This window comes from Paramisgurnus dabryanus, chromosome 1 (assembly GCF_030506205.2).
Source record: "Paramisgurnus dabryanus chromosome 1, PD_genome_1.1, whole genome shotgun sequence".
NCBI lineage: Eukaryota > Metazoa > Chordata > Actinopteri > Cypriniformes > Cobitidae > Paramisgurnus > Paramisgurnus dabryanus.
In genome coordinates this window covers 64,385,918-64,405,438 of record NC_133337.1, presented here as the reverse complement: position 1 = coordinate 64,405,438, position 19,521 = coordinate 64,385,918, and the positions used below count along the sequence as shown (strand labels likewise).

At 36.7% G+C, this 19,521-nt stretch overlaps 1 protein-coding gene across 5 annotated transcripts in view; it reads right to left on the bottom strand.

Moving 5' to 3' along the window:
- The window catches only part of raraa (retinoic acid receptor, alpha a), a 161,356-nt gene that overhangs the window by 78,619 nt on the left and 63,216 nt on the right, over positions 1 to 19,521 (bottom strand). For 4 of the 5 annotated variants that reach the window (XM_065253581.2, XM_065253582.2, XM_065253585.2 and 1 more), the window contains exon 2: positions 18,841 to 18,893. The exons of the other annotated variant lie outside the window; for it this stretch is intronic. The gene's annotated coding sequence lies outside the window, so the exon portion shown is untranslated. The remainder of the gene's footprint in view (positions 1 to 18,840; positions 18,894 to 19,521) is intronic. 5 annotated transcript variants of the gene reach the window in all.

The following is a 19,521-nucleotide window of genomic DNA, read 5'->3' as shown; positions in this document are numbered from 1 at the left end:
GGGCTCTACTACTTTTGCATCAACTTGATTTTAATAATTTAAATGAGGAATTATATTTAAAGAAGAACAGACAGAAGCACTTTTAGTTGTGAGTTGCATTTAATAAATGTTATTTTCTGGGCTGTTTCTGATTGTAAAATTATTACTTGATAATATTGTTTAATTTATTTAAATAATTTCAGCCTACTTTTGCGTCAACTTGATTTTAATAATTTAATTGAGGAATTATATTTAAAGAAGAACAGACAGAAGCACTTTTAGTTGAGTTGCATTTAATAAATGTTATTTTCTGGGCTGTTTCTGATTGTAAAATTACTATTTGATAATATTGTTTAATTTATTTAAATAATTTCAGCCTACTTTTGCGTCAACTTGATTTTAATAATTTAATTGAGGAATTATATTTAAAGAAGAACAGACAGAAGCACTTTTAGTTGAGTTGCATTTAATAAATGTTATTTTCTGGGCTGTTTCTGATTGTAAAATTATTATTTGATAATATTGTTTAATTTATTTAAATAATTTCAGCCTACTTTTGCGTCAACTTGATTTTAATAATTTAATTGAGGAATTATATTTAAAGAAGAACAGACAGAAGCACTTTTAGTTGAGTTGCATTTAATAAATGTTATTTTCTGGGCTGTTTCTGATTGTAAAATTATTACTTGATAATATTGTTTAATTTATTTATATAATTTCAGCCTACTTTTGCGTCAACTTGATTTTAATGATTTAATTGAAGAATTCTCTTTAAAGAAGAGTAGAAAGAAACACTTTTTGTTGTAAGTTTTATTAAATAAATGTTATTTTCTGGGCTAATACTGATTGTAAAATTATTTGATAATATTGTTTAATTTATTTAAATAATTTTAGCCATTTAATGTTGCACATACGCTGTAAAAAACACTGGATTTACTAAAAAATATAGACAGTGCAAAATTTTTTCGCAATGGAGCACTTAGTAAATCCAGCCTTTATTTTTTTCAGTGTATATTGGGGGGGGGGGGGGGGGCTCAAACCAGCGTTAGCCCAGGGCCTCACAAAGGCTTAACCCGGCACTGCGTGTCATGTCAGTCTTATGAACACCCCTTCAAGTAAAGTGTTACCAAATAAATTACATAAACACATAACTATGTGTTACTATTGTATAGTACTTACACAACATGTAACACTTAAACATTTAATGTATGTCACATCAAAGGATTGTAGATAAATGTCTCTGTTTTTTGAGTAAGCTTAAAGAAAATACATTTTGCACTAATATAACATTTCAGTTTAACCAAGCATATCTTTGTATTTATCTGTCTCCATCATCACTGTTTAAAATGCTTTATTGAAACACGTGTAATGTCAAGCAGTCTTAAAAAAACTCTTTCTGCTGTGTGTCTCACTGTATACACAATGACACAGACGCCTTTTGACCAGAAGCCGTGTGTTGTCACACAGATCACACAATGTACTCGTTTGAAAAGGTCAATGTTTGTGATAGAGGCGAGAAATGTAAACGCACGCACACACACACACACACACACACACACGCACGCACGCACACACACACACACACACACACACACACACACACACACACACACACACACACAAGGTACAGAGTGTCAAATGATTTCTGAAATTTACCCCTCCGCCCCATGAGTGTGTGTTGGTTGGCGTGGCTATTGACACAGCTGGCTGAACGGAAAATATTGCTAAACATGAAATCTTAAGAAATCTGTGAGGTGAAAATGAGGAAAGAAAACCCGAGATAAAGAAAAAAGAGAAACAGTATGTGTTTCTTTTAGAGATACACACACTCCATATGGTGTAAATTTACTATAAAAGCAGATCAAATATGACCTCTGGCTTACACCTTTACCAGACGTTTAGATTTGAATCTGTCATTGTGAGCTGGTGATGGTTGTCAGCTCATTGTTATACAGTTGCTAAAGTGTTGTGTTCTGTCAGTGCCATTATTTGTGCTTTCCAGGATTGTTTAGAAATGTTTATATGACGTTCCTACAGTAAGATTTTCTGGGTTACAAACTGGCCCAGGTCAAACCAGCCCAAACCTCTAAGTCTCTATCATGTTCTGGTTTAGCACAGGACTTCAGGATTCCTTTATTAACTTTAACTTTCAACATCATCTGCAGTCCAAATAAAATCATGCCAATGTCACTAGGGCAGTTCTTTTTAAAAAGGTCCTAATATTTACCATTTAGATACAATTGTAGGCAGAATACGTGTGTTGTGTTTCTGTCTGGAAACGATAAAGATGACGTTTTGAGCTGAGGAAGAGGCCACTGACCTACGGTACAGTACAAACTTTTCCCTCCCTCTCTTCCAGGAAAAGAAGTGGGAAGGCGTTTCCAGGGTCCGTCATAATCTTAAGACGAGGCCCCTTTTATAATGAGAAACATATTTCAGCAAGACAAGACCCCATCCAACATGTACAGAAGTAATAATGCACATATTCAAAAATCATTCATTTGTTGTAGCCTATCAAATATTTTTGAGTATGATGCATCATAACTAATACTTAAATCAACTTATTTTTTAATTTGTAGGCTATAGTGATATTAAAAATTCAAATCCATAATTTAATGATTTATTATAAAAACTATTTTTTTTTTTCAAAATGCTATAAATCTATTGAATCAATATATAAATGTGCATTAATCTTTACCATGTTATATTGATTTAGTTGACTAGTGGTATACACTGATTAAACAGGTAACACTTTGTCATATTAAAAACACTGTCATTGCTGCTGTAAGCCTTGGAATGTCGTCTCTGAACTTTTTTGACAGTAATCAGCTGTAAAATGTTTTGGTCCTGCTCGATTTTCGTTGACTTCAAGTAAAAAAATGGAAAGTTTTTCATAAGATCCCATGGCGTCAATGTGTTATCATGAAAGAAGCTATGGTGTGAGAACAGCTGTCGTTTTTCCGTCGCCCGAGTGGCTTACGTTTCTTCCTCGCCACAGAAAACCACCACAGGTTTATCAATGCCATCAAAATTACTATTTTGTTTTTGTTTGTTTGTTGATCACGAAGTACAAAGTAGATGAGGAAAACTAGGATTCCTTGTGTCCTTGTGTGCACCCCCATTGTTGTTTACAGTGAGTGGAATGGTGCGCTGTGATTTGTTGAGCGGATTTATTGCATTCTGCAGAGAAGGAAGACAGGCATTTATTGCTTTTTGGGAGAAAAGATGACAGAATAAAACGGCGGATATCGGATTTTGCGAAAAATTAAGAATTGACTTTTTAATACTGACCAGATACAATACTGATTTTGGCGGTAACTAATAAAAAAGGCGTTTATCGTGTTTTGGAACCAAATTCAAACCAAACTGTAAGCACACAGTTGACGGTACCCACAGACTTCCATAGTATGATAGATAAATAGATAAACATGATGGGCAAGTGTCTGTGTTATCATTGTGACTGTTCTAGTACACCTTATCCCGCATTAAATGGGATAATCGAAATGTCCCAATGAAGAGCCCCTATAACTATTTATCAGGGAACTATGACAACAAACGTGTGTGTGTGTGTGTGTGTGTGTGTGTGTGTGTGTGTGTGTGTGTGTGTGTGTGTGTGTGTGCTTGTGTGAGTGTTTTTCAATGTCCTCAGGGCTCTTTAAAGGCAGTATTGATCAGTTAATAGATTTATTCTTGCTGGTCAACAGCATACACCTTTTATGCTAGACACGACTATAGTATAATAGGACCTGTTTACCTGTTAAAACCTGCAAAACAAAACAGCTTGTGTGACCAAAACTTGGTATTTAAAACATAAGATATACTGTAAGCTGTGATTTTACACACCGTTTGTAAAATGGCACACAAATGAGTACAAGTACAAGTGCAACTCTTTTTGGAAAAGAGGCTGTGTTGTATCGTGAATAGGTCAAGGCTAAAGGGCGTTGTTTTGCACAATGTAAAGTCAATGCAACCCATTCAGCCGTGACTTATTCAAGGTACAGCTCTCACCTCTGGTATCTTATTGCTTTTATAAAACGGTTACCACACAGTTGACAGTACCCACTGACTTCTATTTGTTTATCCTACTATTAAAGTCAGTGGGTACCATCAACTACGGTTTTACATGAGGGGGAGTAAACTATCCCTTTAACACTGGAATTTCTCAAAAACATGATTTTCTGAAGATTATCAAGGTGATGGGCCCTAGTTTAACGATCTAAGCGCATTGTCTAAATGGGCGTGTCCGAATCCACTTTTGCTAATTTAACAACGGGAAAAATGGTTTGTGCGCCGAGCGCACGGTCGAAAAGGGTTGGTCCTATTTTTTTAATGAGCAATGGGAGTATTTTGGGCATAACGTGTAATAAACCAATGAGAGTCTTATCTCTCATCCCCTTTAGAAGCCAGTTGCCCTGGCGCTATGTCTAATCCCGATTTAGATTACGGACTTTGTAAACTGAAAAACTAAGTGGAGGAAGAAGATCCCCAGTATAAGATTAATGTTAAATAATTGTGTTGTTTTTTACTATTGTTGTAAATGTATGGCTATCCAATATCATCAAAAAAATATTTACAAGTATTTAAGAAAAGGTTTGCACTGTAATATTTTATTTGTAACAAACAGGGGATAAAGAATTTACAAACGGCTCTACGCACATTTCAGCACTCGGACAGCGGTATGAGTTTTTTTTTAAGCATTACTTAAAAATGTTTCTCATCTCATCATATCCACAGGTACAGAGTCATCATATACAATAAATCTGTGTGGTAGCATTTACAAAAAAATATATAAAACAGATGCATTTGTTTAAAGCAAAGCATTTATTTACTTACCAGGCTTTAGGTGAAGCAGCTCTTTACGCCTTCTAACGTCTCATAATCGATCCTCATTTATGCCCGATATTTTCATCACTTGTAAACTTATTCAAAAAATGACTTTGGTTTTTAAAGGCAGGGTCATAAATAGTGTCTGAACAACTGTGAACAGTAACAGAATGTTTTGCTAAGTAAAATCTGATAAAGCTGCGTTTTATCATAAATAAAAACAGAATCAAGAATCAGAATCAAGGACTGGAACAACATTATACTATACATTAAGTATAACCAGGAACATTCAGAAATGCAAATTATAAAATCAACGATGTGGTGGATTTTTCTGTCTGTTTTACTTCCACGCACAACATCTAATAAACTCATTTACTTTAAATGGAAGACATCATGCGTTGGCAAACTGAATTGTGGATCCGTCGGCGTCACGTCACTGCCGTTGCTTACGCATGTATCAGCCAATCAGATCACCTTATGCAAATAACCTACTGCAAAGCCAGCCAATAACGTTTATGCAAGACCGAGAACAGAGGAGCATGTGTTGTCACCACTGTGATTGGCTGTTGGCCACACTTCAAACACACCCTCCGTAAAGCGTTAATGCTGGCGACCCGTGTGAATGTACCGTAATAGTGTCACTGCACCATGTAGTGTCCCCTAAGGTTACTGTGTGATTTAGGATAACACACACTCGATTGTCAAGCCTCATGTTGACTTCCCACCTCTCCTCAGGCTCCTCTATCCTTTAATCTCATTGGTTCAAAATGACCTTTTAGGTGTGTCCCCTCCCCAAGCATGGACAGCAATGTTTGGTCTTTCTGATTAAATCAATCAATCAAAGGGAAGTGTTTCGACTCAGTTGTCACCCATCATGCCCGCTCATCTGTACTGTACTGCTGATAGCAGCCATTACAGCAGATTGCAGGTCAAACTCCTCTGGCAATGACAGCGTCTCATTAGACGCTCACACTCTGTGAGGAATCAGATTGAATGTGATGCTCACAGCTCATAGGCCGTGACTTACATGGGTTCTAATGTACACGTGTTTCTTTAGGTTTCATACTTTGAAACACATTAACACCAGAGGGAGTGCACAACCTTGACCTTGACCTTTGAGCTGTAATGCAGAGAAACTAAATTCTTAGATTTTTTGACTTGGGTCAGTAAGCAAACACCTACCAACCACTTATAAAACCCTAGCAACTACAACCTTTGCTGGCAACCTTTAACACAGCTGCTAAGAGACCAAATCTGGTTATATGAGATGAGTACAGTAATGTATGAAATATTATTACTACTACTACTACTCTTAATAATAATAATAATAATAATAAATTTTATGTATTATATGTTATTAGAAATTATTTAAGTTAATAATAATAAAATAATACATTTTATTTAAAGGCGGGGTGCATGATTTTTGAAAAACACTTAGGAAAAGGGAATCGGGCCGAGTACCAAACACACTTGTAGCCAATCAGCAATAAGGGGCGTGTCTACTAACCGACATCATTTCCTGGGTTGCGTATGTGTGGGGCGGGTCTATCAAAGGAATGTCCAGATTCTATTGGGGTAGGGGCGTGTTTGTTTAGGTGATTTTAAAAATCAACATTGGCTTTCAGAGATTATGCACCCAGCCTTTAAAGGCACCTTTCATGGCACTTAAGGGCAGTTCATTTATATTCAGTTAAAGAGAAAAAAAGTATTATTATTATTTATTATTATTTAAGTTATACAAGTTAAATTATATACATTAACTGTGCATTAACTAATTTTAACAATTACAATGATCACATTTACGTGCACCCTCATAATGGATTTTGTCAATATTGCGATTATACTTTACCTCATGTAAACACAATACTTTGATAAAAATTATGTGATTAAGCTCATAACCGCAGAAAGTATAACTGTATTAAAAGAGGTGGCGTACGCAGTATGCGTCCATGTAAACACTTTAACTGCATCTATACGGCACAAACTGAAGTGTGCGTGGGTTTTAGTCACAAGTGCAAATTCATTTTAAAGGTGACATTACAAAGCTTTTCCTGAACTTTGTCAACACGACTCGCTGTCGACAGTCTGCCTTCATCCAGAAACAGTTCAAATAACACGACAGCAGCGTATAAAATCATTACAGGCACTGTCATAATATTTCTGTTTTCATCACGACACAGAATAACCAAATACGTCCATAAGAACGTGTTTGTCATTTAACGTAAGCAAATTTAAACAGTGGACAGTATAATGTGAGTTCATCATTTGTGCTCTGCATTGGGCTATGTGTAAATAATCAGAACATAAAAACTGCATGTAAACAGGAGTGAAGAGGTTAACTCCAGTCATGTAAACATCTTACAGCGATTAAGTCCTTAGCTATTGCATTACCTAATGTTCTACTTTAAAGTGTTATCAGTTACTTTCAGTTTATTTTACATTTTATTAAGACACAGCTTTAGATTCAATTAGGATAGTGTGTTTTCAAAGATAAAATTTAAAGGCAGTCTGGGAATCTTTTGACGTGTGTATTTGTGTTTATGGCTCAGAGGGATCATTTAAAACGAGTGAAACGAGAGGATGGGAGAGAAGAATGACCTCATTTTTGCAGTATATAAAATATAATGCATGTGTGTGTGGGGGACAGGAAGAATCTTACATTCGGGAGGGAGATTGCTGTGCTGTCTTTGGAAGAGACTACATGACCTGAATAACAGATGTCTGCATGTGATATACTGTATATGTATTTGCTATGAGATCATACAGTGTTGTCACGTATTATTCACACACAACGATGAGGAGACACTGGATAAACAATAAACTAGAACTTTAATGATACAACGATGAGGAGCATAGCAAATCCACAACATACATTGACGATCACCGACAAAGAACACACACACAGGGGCAAACTATATACAGGCAAGTGATAAGCAAACACAGGTGTAAGACCTTAACTATAATTAAGCACAGGTGAAACTAATAATGAGGTAACAAGTTAACTAAACAAGATGATCAACAATGAACAGAAATGAATGAAACACAAAAACCCTTACAACTGTCAGATGATTGAAGAATATGCCCTCCTGTCAGCTAATGAAACATGTGTGTGATGACATCATGAAGGACGCTACCTATAACGCATGTTCTCATGTAAAATGCTTTTGAGTATCTCTCTCTCTCTCTCTCTCTCTCTCTCTCTCTCTCTCTCTCTCTCTCTCCTAATCCTGCTATCCTACACTCTGTATTTATGCACTATTTTTCATATTTGTTACTCTATTTTAAAATCAGGATTATTTTGGAACGACTGTGGCAGGTTTGTGTGCCATTCAGACTCATTTGAGAATGCCTTTTTAAGAAATCCATAAAACTGATCATTTACCTATAATCAAACCAACATGATACATACAGAACCAGCATCATGAGCAGTCCCCCAAATATGCACAATTTTCCATTTTGGTTTTATCATTTAGAGTTAACAATTACAAACATTGTAGGTAACCTGTGTGTTATAGCAAATGGATAGAGAAACAGGTCCCATCCAAGGGTCAACCTTCCGGTCTCTCTAATGAAGCCAATACGGAAGTGACTTAAACTGCAATTCATCGACTGGCCGCTAGTGGCTGGCTCCAAAAGAGAGTCAATCCTCATAGACCCCCATGTTAAAATGCCCAACTTTACGGCAGAAAATAATATGTTTACAGCCTGGTAGAAAAAGTGTTTTTGGTTTATATAGATAATTTTGCCTTTCATGACAACTATGAGGGGTGGATTTTTTTTGCAACCCATCCATTTAAATGATATTAAGCCTTAAAGTTATGTTTAATTAAGGGTGTGGCCTCTTTAGTGACAGGTGAACAGTCACTGCAGTCACTACCGTCGAGCTAGGCGGGCATGGTTTCAGTAACCAGTCACCTCAGCTTCACCCACGTGCCATCTTTTTACCCATTTTTGGTTATCCGCGAGTAAAGCGTGGTGACCATAGACTGTAAAAAAATATGGATGTAGTGCCTTGTGAAGATGGTTTTTAAAGCTTAAAGCAGGTGGCTGAACCACGCCCACCTAGCTTGATTCTAGTGAAAGCAGTGGCTGCTCACCCGTCACTCAAGTGGCCAGGCCCTTAATTATGCATAAGTCTAAGGCTTAATATAATTTAAACAGATAAGTTACAAAAAAATTCACCCCCTCACAGTTGTCATGAAGGGCAAAATTAGCTATATAGACCAAAAACACTTTTTGTACCAGGCTGTAAACATATTATTTTGTACTGTAAAGTCAAGCATTTTAACATGGAGGTCTATTGGAATTGATTCCCTTTTGGAGCCAGTCTCATGCCCAGTTGATGAATTGCAGATTAAAGGAATATTCAATTTTCTTAAAAGAAAAATCCAGATAATTTACTCACCACCATGTCATCCAAAATGTTGATGTCTTTCTTTGTTCAGTCGAGAAAAAATTGTGTTTTTTGAGGAAAACATTGCAGGATTTTTCTCATTTTAATGGACTTTAATAGAGCCCAACATTTAATACTTAACTCAACACTTAACAGTTTTTTTCAACGGAGTTTCAAAGGACTCTAAACGATCCCAAACGAGGCATAAGGGTCTTATCTAGCAAAACAATTGTCATTTTTGACAATAAAAATAACAAATATACACTTTTAAAGCACAACTTTTTGTTTAAATCCGGTCGTGATGCGCCAACGTGACCCCACGCAATACGTAATGACGTCAAGAGGTCACAGAGGACGAACGCGAAACTCCGCTCCAGTTTTACAAGTGTTGAGAACGAGGACCGTACCTACGTTGTTGTATGTCAACTGATACTAATTAATGTCTTTGTGTCAGTTTATTGTTTACAATGGTCCGCAAATGTGCGTTTTATATATGTAACACGTGACCTCCCTACGTAACTACGCCTTTACGTTAGGTCGCGCTGGACCAGATTTAGACGAGAAGTTGTGCTTTAAAAGTGTATATTTGTTATTTTTATTGTCAAAAATGACAATCGTTTTGCTAGATAAGACCCTTAATCCTCGTTTGGGATCGTTTAGAGTCCTTTGAAACTCCGTTGAAAATACTCCGTTAAGTATTAAATGTTGGGCTCTATTAAAGTCCATTAAAATGAGAAAAATCCTGCAATGTTTTCCTCAAAAAACATAATTTCTTCTCGACTGAACAAAGAAAGACATCAACATTTTGGATGACATGGTGGTGAGTAAATTATCTGGATTTTTCTTTTAAGAAAATTGAATATTCCTTTAAGTCACTTCCGTATTGGATTCATCAGAAAGATCGGAAGGTTGCTCCTGGGTGGTGACGCACTGCGAAGACCGCCTACTATTGGCTTCAAAAAAGCTCTTTACAAACCTATGGGTGAAGTCACTATGACACTATGTCCACATTTTTACCATTCTATGGTCCCATCCTACACAACTATTTGATAATACAGTTTCCACTTTTGTACACTTATAATACACATTATTTTCAGGCTAAATAATTATAAGCATAGCTATACTGCCCTAAAAGTGCAGTAACTACGCAAACACTGAAACCGAGAAAAATGCCCTTAAAGTTTTTTACACCAGCCAGTCAAACATGTTACTGCAATTTTAGGCACACACGTTTCTCTGAAATGGGACAAAATTGAACCAGGAGACTTTGTCACAACAAGACACAACAGATCTCACAAAGCCCATTTTAACCCTTAACTCAATTTTGCCCAAATGCGTAGTTACTGCGGTTTTGGCTCTGTAGGGCAGTATAGTCGGTTTGCTAAAATGTTAGCGCCCTATATTCAATGCATACTGCGACTGCAATCTGTCTCCACCAGACTTTATGTGCAGTGGTTTATGTATATTAAAATTAAGTTACTGTCAATTAAATTTATGTTTTTGTACATTTCACGCTCTTTAAATCTTTATAAAATTCTTAAAATCTGAATTTTGCTGAAGCTTGACCTGTAATACACACATCCAAAACCGCCGAAACGAGGAAATCCATCTAAAGAGAGAGACAGAACAAAAGAAAAAAGAGAGTGAGTGAATGAGTGAGAGAGAAAGTAAATGAAAAATAATGGAGAAAGTGTGGGCGAGATAAAGCAGAGGGATGGGCCGTCCCTTTATTGCCTCTAACTGCATTTCTGCGGGTCCCTATCTGTAGTGCGTTGTGCAGAGGGGGTGACGGCTAAGATGCAAATCGTTTTTCGCCGCAAACAATATTGCGTTTCTGCGAGCTCCATCCATCCTAGAGTGCGCGGAGGAGAAGAGATGGATGGAGCTCTGAACTTTAATCAGGAGGAAGCCCGGAGCGATGGAGGCTCGCTTTCGTCTGTGTATTTTTCTGCGCGAGATACGGATTAATCAATCACGCACACGCATACACACACACGCTCATCATGTGACCGCGACTGACACCATGATGACAATCCATCTCTTTCCCATCAACCCTGTTGACGTTCGACTCCCCCCACACATCCCAAAATCACATCACACACACGCAAGGTTAGAGAGAAAATCATCTGTGTGTAAGGCCCAGCTGAAAGAACTTAAAACCCAAACTAAACACCGACAATCTGGTCCACCCTTTTCCATAACAGACACACCAATACTCTCGTGCCGCAGGCAAACAAATCCTTTTTAGCTTCAGCAAACTTTTAGTGGATGAAACGCACCTCATTTAGTGGGAAACAGCACTGATGCGTCCTCCCAAATAAAATGGGAGCCCCTCCTCTTTTCACCCACACTATACAGTATATATTACTTATAGTCTTTGTGTTGTTTTCTAGTGAAAAATACCTAAACATCCCTAAAACACATATACCTTTACCTTTGGCATAACATCACTTCAGGTTTTCGGAGAAGCTAGCTTCTATTACTACAGAAATAACACTGAACCTACTGAAGGCAGTTTGGTTACAGTAGTGTTAGGTTTATAAATATAATAACTGCTGAGATTGTTTCAATACGATGATGTCATGCGCGGTGCATTGCATGAAGGTGTACAAAATCACTCTCTCATTCACCTTCACTGTGAACGAGGTTTTGGAATGATCTCCCAAACTCTGTCCGGTCAGCAACATTCAAAAAACACATCTCTTCCATCAACACTTGACAGAAATATGTTAAAGGAATGTATGAAAAAACTAATATTCTGTCTCTGTCCATACACACTAAAAACATATATTTTTTTACTTGTTTTGTTGGGAATACGTCAATCATTTTCATTGACAAATGGAAACTAAGAGGAGGATTGAGTTCCCAGCATGCTTTGCTCTGAAATGTAAGTACCAAACTGTGTGTTTTTAAGCAAGATGAAAGTTTTGAGGTTATAGTTTGTTATTTTGTAATGTTGAAATTCAGAGGTTTTCTATTATGTTAAGTTTTAATGGTAAAGTGTGTGTTTCACTTAGAGGCTGTTTACACTTGGCATTAACATGCGTTTTCGTCGATCGGATCACAAGTGGACGACGTTAATGCCAGGTGTAAACAGTGTTCAAAAAGTTTTGAACGCGTCCACTTTCGACCACTTTCAACCACATTCAGAGGTAGTCGAAACCACTTTCGATCGGATCGCTTTGGAGTTGCGGAACGCAATGTGGTTGAATGTGTTCGAACAGCCACACGCGACCGCCTTCTCTCCACCCATTTATCTAATCTGAGGTATTAAACACTAATTTTACGTCTTTTTTTGACTTCTGCCGTGAACATACGGTGAACAGCGCTATTTTTAGCCTTTTATTGATAAAACTAAAGCGGAGGATCTCCGTAGTTTCGTTTTGAAAGCGTGAAAGTTGCGCGATCCTATTTCATCAATTGCGCTGAAAATTCAGAGAAAGCTCCAACAAATAAACGTACAAAACACTGTGCAGCATGTTTACTTTCTAAAGAAGCAGCGGACTCCGACATAATATAAGTTTGCGTCCATATAAACTCATAATTACTCCCGCTCGCGTTTGAATGACAGCAGAGAGACTCGCCCACCGTCTCACAGACCACCCCCTTACAGTATTCAGGACAGATGCGGTGGAAAGTGGACAAAAGAGACAGATTTAAATACCAGGTGTAAACGTAATGTGTCTCTCTCATCCACTTGTGATCCGATCGATGAAAAAACATCTTAAAACCAAGTGTAAACAGCCCCTTAGTTTCAGGACGATCATTTTCATACCATTTTGGCATGTTTGCAGTAAACAAGACCGGCTCTACAGGGGGGCTAGGAGGCATTGTGTGGAAATAGGTGTCTTCATTTTATTAAGTTAACCCAACAAGTTATTTTTTTTTTGTGCAGGTTGCATCTCGAGGGATTGGTGAACACTTTATAAGCTGAAATGGACTTTGTACATCAATTCTCATGTTGCTGTTTTTCCTCGCTTTTGTAAGTTGCTTACAAAATGTATAAAAGCCTAAATGTAAATGGCAGTTCCTCTTCAGCCACTAGCAGTTTAAAAATTCGTAAAGAATATGATTTAAGGTTTGATGAGGCCATTGTTGCAGAATTCCCATGAGATCGGTCTGCTTTATTACACTATTAAATGTAAATCAATAAGTTCTTGGAAAAGTCTAGAAACAATTCAGCAGAAAATGAAAATTCGCTTATAATTTACTCACCCTCATGCTATCTCAGACATATAAGTCTTCCTTTCCTCAGAGAGAAATCGATTCATTTTTATTCAGTGTATTATTGTTAATATACGAATCAGTCTGGGAAGTTCACGTTGAAATGTTGAATCTCACTGATTCTTGCATGAGTATTTGTCATTTCCATGTTTCATCATGAGACTGATGAGTTTTGATGTTATCGACGTGCTGCTTTTTACTTTAAACCCTAAACACCTATTGTGTAATAAAAAGATAAAGTTAGATAAGAAAAGAAAACACAGACTGTAAATAAGGGCAGTGCATGTGCACTAATGAAGGACTCGTATTAACCTGAAGTCACATACAGAATAAATAAAAGTAAAACAGAGAAATGATAGAGGTGATGCAGGGCTGCTAGAAGCTACAGCTCTGTCGCTTGCTTTCACATTTGCACAAAACTTTCATTAGCGTGGATGGCAGGGTGCGAGAGCAGCCATATCTTTTCCATTAACGTCGCTCGCCATAAATCAGACTAATCTCTCCTTCAGGGCGCACGCTAATGACACAGACGCTGCTAGCCTTAACTCACACGCACCGGCGTCTGTCATTACACCCGCCCGCCCCCGCGACAACCCAGATGAGCTTGATGATTGGTCGGGAGACAAACAGACTGCTGCATACAGGCCACACCTACCCGTGAAGAAAAATACATTTTTCTATGAGATTTTATGAGCTGCAGAGCAATACTGAGCCCAGAAAAACATAATTAAAGAAACACTTAAACTAGAAATGAAATTTCTCCTGTTGTCACCTAGCCTACATGTTGTTCCAAAGACTTATTATTTGCCTCCTTTTTATTGTATACATTTTGTACATTCGGAATACAGTTAAAAAATGTAATAATGACGCTGTGTTCTATGTAGTACTAAACTTGTTTTGCTATGGTTGTCTCTTCAGGTGAATATGGCTTTTATTGGTGGACATCTGTTTAGATGTAGATTAAAAAATGCACTCACAAATGTAACGTAGTGCTTATTTACAATTGTTATAATGATCTTCATCAAGATCTTTCTTTGAGGGATTCAAGTTTTAAAGACTAAAAGAAGTTTTAAACCCTTAATTCGCACCCTGCTTATTTTGTTTGTTTGAGACGCCTTCATAACTATCCCAGGAGGATTTTATTGCTCAAATGTTGCACTTTTATAGCTAAGGAGATTTCATGGAGTTGTTATTATTAGATGTTTCTTCAAAAAATTGCTTAGGCGATTTTTTTGTGTTCATTTAGTTTGCCTCTTTAAAATATTCAATAATATTGACTTTTAATCAGAGGGAAACGGAATATCACAAGAGCAGCTTGTGTATTCTACAGTGAGTTGATTGGATATAGAAAAGTGGGCGTTTCATTTAGAAATGGAACTCGCAGCAGACTGACATTAGGAGGTGGCAGGGTTAATGGATACTCCCGCCCAAGCAGTCTAGCTGACATCATCAGCAAGGGATCACCACATGAAGGCGGAAGTACATTTTCAGATTTTGATTAGAAGATACGAGGGCACAAAATAAAATACTAATAATTTAGCTACATGAATAAATAGTTTATAATGAACACTGCAATATAAAAAAAGAATTGTCCGTTTTAATTTCATGGGGACTTTAAGGATAAGTTTGCTTTTTAGGGCTGTCAATCGATTACATTCCTAATTGGATTAATCACACCCTTTATGTATGATTAATCATGATTAATTGCAAACATGTCGAGAAAACTTTTTTTGCATCATTCATGCCCCAAAGTTAACCCTTAGACTTAAAGGTGACATAGAATGATTGAACGGGGTATTTATTCTTGTTCTGTGATGTGACATGTACACAACTTTTTTTTGTTTGGGTCTGTAATGCCTTAGAAGATTCCTAAAAACCTCTCTCAGATAGCTCTATTAGGGAGGGGGATTTTAAACAAGTGGTTTGCACCTATTTGGCTCCGCCTACTGGCTTAACTTGCAATCTCATTACTGATTGGCTGACTTTGCTGCCACTCAAAAAATGTAGCCAATTATTTTAAAGTGGAGGGGCAGTTTTTCAGATTGGGCCGTTTTCTGGCTGACATTTCTAAAAGAGGAATTTCTATGAGACTGAGATGTTTAGCATCTCTAGCACTTTTTGTATGTTCGTGAATGCGGATGACTACCATTATTCAACAAAGACATGGTAAAAATGTTTTTTCATTCTCTGTCCCCTTTAACAAATTCAGTCACTTTGTGCATTTAAAGGTAAATACAAAAATGTGGTGCATTTTGAAAGTAAAAATAAATAGATTTATCAGGAATTTTATGTTCTATGAACAATTTAGTGCTCTTTTAGTAAAATCTTTGGCTGCAAATATAAACGGTGATAATAGGGCACACAAGAAAATAATTGACAGCACAATTAAGTTTTAATTTCAACAAACCACCATCATGGTGATAAGTGTTTGCATTTCATTTTATCCATATGGTATTTTGAGCTAACATGTCACATATGTACTCTGGGGACACCAAAGATTTATTTTACATCTTAAAATAGTCTTGTAATAAGTCCCCTTTATATTATATTTGTCCTAAATAATTTTAACACATTAATGATTATAAATTAATCAGACGAGTTAACACTGACAGCCCTAATTTTAAAGTCACTGCTGTCTAGGAGAAACATTTGAAATACTAAAGAGACATCATCTGAAATTTTTCTTTCGTATGGGTCCACTTTTATCTTTAACTTGTGACAAATTTTACTTAACACACATTATAAAGAAAGCATGAAATACACAACTCGCATCACACAAAAAACACAACTACACACACCAATAGCCAACATGACAGGAAACATCTTTGTCTCTCTCTCTTCCAAACACACACACACGCACGCACGCACGCACACACACACACACACACACACACACACACACACACAAAGTGCTAATATTGCTTATGATGGATAGCTCAATAGCGCCTAGCACTGGGTAATGTGCCTGTGTTTTGATTGGGTGAAGAGTGGGCGAGTGATTAGCTTTCAGGATTTATGATTATGGCTTATCAAACAATACACACAGCGCAAGACTACAACACACACACACACACACACACACACACACGTGCTGTACCACGGGCAATCAAACAGCGTGGCGGACCCATTGGGAAATATACACAACATCACGCACAAAATCTCCCAGCACAGGCCGACTGTTTTTCAGTCAGACACATAACACATAATGTGCACTGTTATAATACTCTGACCTCATAACAAATTATGCATTTTCATAACTTCCGCAATGCAAATGATTCACAATGGTATTAATGTCACTGACTGAACACAACCTTATGGATATATGTGGATATATACGAAGTATGGTATTCTCTACAAAGGCTTCTCTACATAGGCTGATGATTTAAAACTTTCTGTGATATAAATCTTTGCCATATGACTAGGGCTCTTTCAAGGGTGTTTCTGGGATGTGTAACATCAAAGGAGTTAAACTGTGATAAAGTGAATATGAGACTTAATAAATGAAACTGGGCTTTATTTGGTAGGCAGGAAGTTTGACAGGAATGGTACATTTGTACATACAGATTTTTCTTTTTGGCTAGTGGCACACTTATATTTTATTAAGTAGTGAAAAGTAGTAGAGATGTGCCCATACAAAATGTTTGTGTCGATACCGATATTCAATTCTTTGAATGACATACCAATAGTTTTTGTTTTAAAATATCAGGGGCCAAATTTACTAACAGCTTTCCCAATTCAAAATAATTTACAGTATAAGTTATATTTTACGCCCCTTTTAAATGCCAGGATCGACCAAAGTCCAATAGTGGGAAAAATACTGACTATACAGTAGGCTGATATATAGGTGCATTCCTAAAAAGTAGTTGTTTGTATTAAAATACACACAAAAAGTACACAAAAAAGGTAAAAAAGCTGTCACTGGGACAGTACCCTTTAAAAAATCCTAATTATGTACAATTTACAATAGGAAAAGATATGTATAGTTGGTAGCAATAAGTATCTTTATGGTACTAATATGCACTCTTTAGGTACATAAGTGCACATTTTCATAGGGTGTAGCCTCAGTCACAACTTTTGTACCTTTCACCTTTTATCTACATCATCTCTGATGTGTATCTATTGTGCTTTTTAACATTATTATTAAATCATGCTAATATTGGGCTCTATTGGATACAACAAAGAAGACACCAAGTGACTTCTGGAAGTTTTTTGAAACACAAAACTTTTCAAGAGCTGGAAAGAAACTGTGACAGCACTACGCACACTTCATAAATCTGCAGCGGGTTGCAGGAAGTCTGTAAGATGCTTAGGGAACGCGTCTCTGTCACAGACTCCAGACAGAATTGCAGCCCTTATGCCAACTGTCGCATGCATTTCCTCCAACACAAATTAAAAATGACATAAAAATACAGCTAAAGACAATCTATCCTGGCTTAAAACCAAACATTTGTCCTGTCCTGGTGTGGCCCAGTGCTCAGAGTAGTATAAAGTTCAAATGTCACTGCTGCCAGCTGTGTTAACTACAGTGGATAATTAGATTAGTGGATGAATTTGTTTTAAGAATTCTTTCATGCTACTGCTCCTTTTGTTATTTAAACACTTTGTAACCCTGTTCATTAAACTACAGTGTGTCCCACACTATTTGTGATACAGACAGAAATACAGATTTTATTTTGCATATAAAATTGAGGAAGAACATGGGCATCTGTCTTCGATGACGTTGCGCTAACGTATGTCGCAGCCTACGATTCAAAAGGTGTCATCTTTGTACAGTACAAGTTTAAACTATCCATGTCGCACAGTGTGATGCTAGCCTATCTCAGGGCAAGTCGTGTTATAGTCACAATTTTTTTAATTAATTTATTTGTGCTATTGACATGATTTCCCGCTGTTTTTTGTGCCCCTGAAGCATAAATGCCTTTTTCATGGCACACAGCACACATTTCTAGAAACAATTTTTCATGCCTTCTAGAAAGTTTTTTTCGTGATTTGATGGCCATTTGAGAGCTGACATTGACGAGCTGAGCTTTTCACCCAAAGTTGAATATTTTTTCATTTTTATAAATTGTGTTTATATATTTAAAGCAGAATATTTTCTGGAAGGCATTAAACGTTTGTGAAAATCATAAAAAATGCTGGCACTGGCTGACAACTTTTTTTTTAAACGCTAGCAGGGAAAAATTTAATAGTGCTAAAAAGCAAAAACAAAATATTACTCTCTTTTGATCTCTAGCTATAATATGTCTCAATTCTAAACCAATACTTTGTTCAAAAGCAGCTCAACCAAACAGGTTGGCATCCATGTTTTTAAAAAGAAACATTTTATGCATGGCCTGTATATCTATACAGTACTTAATGAAATAATATACATCTAATAATGTGGAAAACAGTCGTATGCATGTGGGTGAAAGTCTTCATACCCATTTCCTTTAGTTTGTCCTGTGCAGAATCAGTACAGATCACACATGTGTTGCTAGAAGAGAAAAAAGAGAAATTGTGTTAGCTTCATGAACTGATGAACAAATGATGAGATCTGTTTCCATTAAAAAATAATGGGAGTCTCAGATGTTTCTCCTGAAAAATAGATTCAAGTAATCTCAGATTTGCCAAAGATTCTCAAGTCTGCAATTGAAAGTCATTTGGTACAAATATGTACCTCTGAGGTATTAATATGAACTCTTTAGGTGCAAAGGTGTTCTTTAAAAGGGTACCACCCAAGTGACAGCTAGCGACCATTTTTTCTCACAGTGTAGCATGCAGCTGTGTGTGTGCTTAGGTTGAGATGTCTACACATCAGATACCTGTTGTAGTAAAGTAAATTAAATACTAAATTAGATTCTAAGCAACAGTTCAATGCGAATGATGTTGAAAAAGTGTCAGAAGAGGCAGTAAAGCTTTTTAAGTTACGTCTTCCTGATATAATAAAGAAACTTTAAAGCTATTTTTAACTTTAAGAGAAAAGTTAAAGTAAGCAAGCTGACTCTCCAAACCTTACATCTGAAAAGCTCACCAAGTCAGCTGCCTACTTACAGTACTATTGTAGAATCTAATATATCATGGGTTTAAACACAAATGTGTTTGTACATGTATGAGAAAGAAAT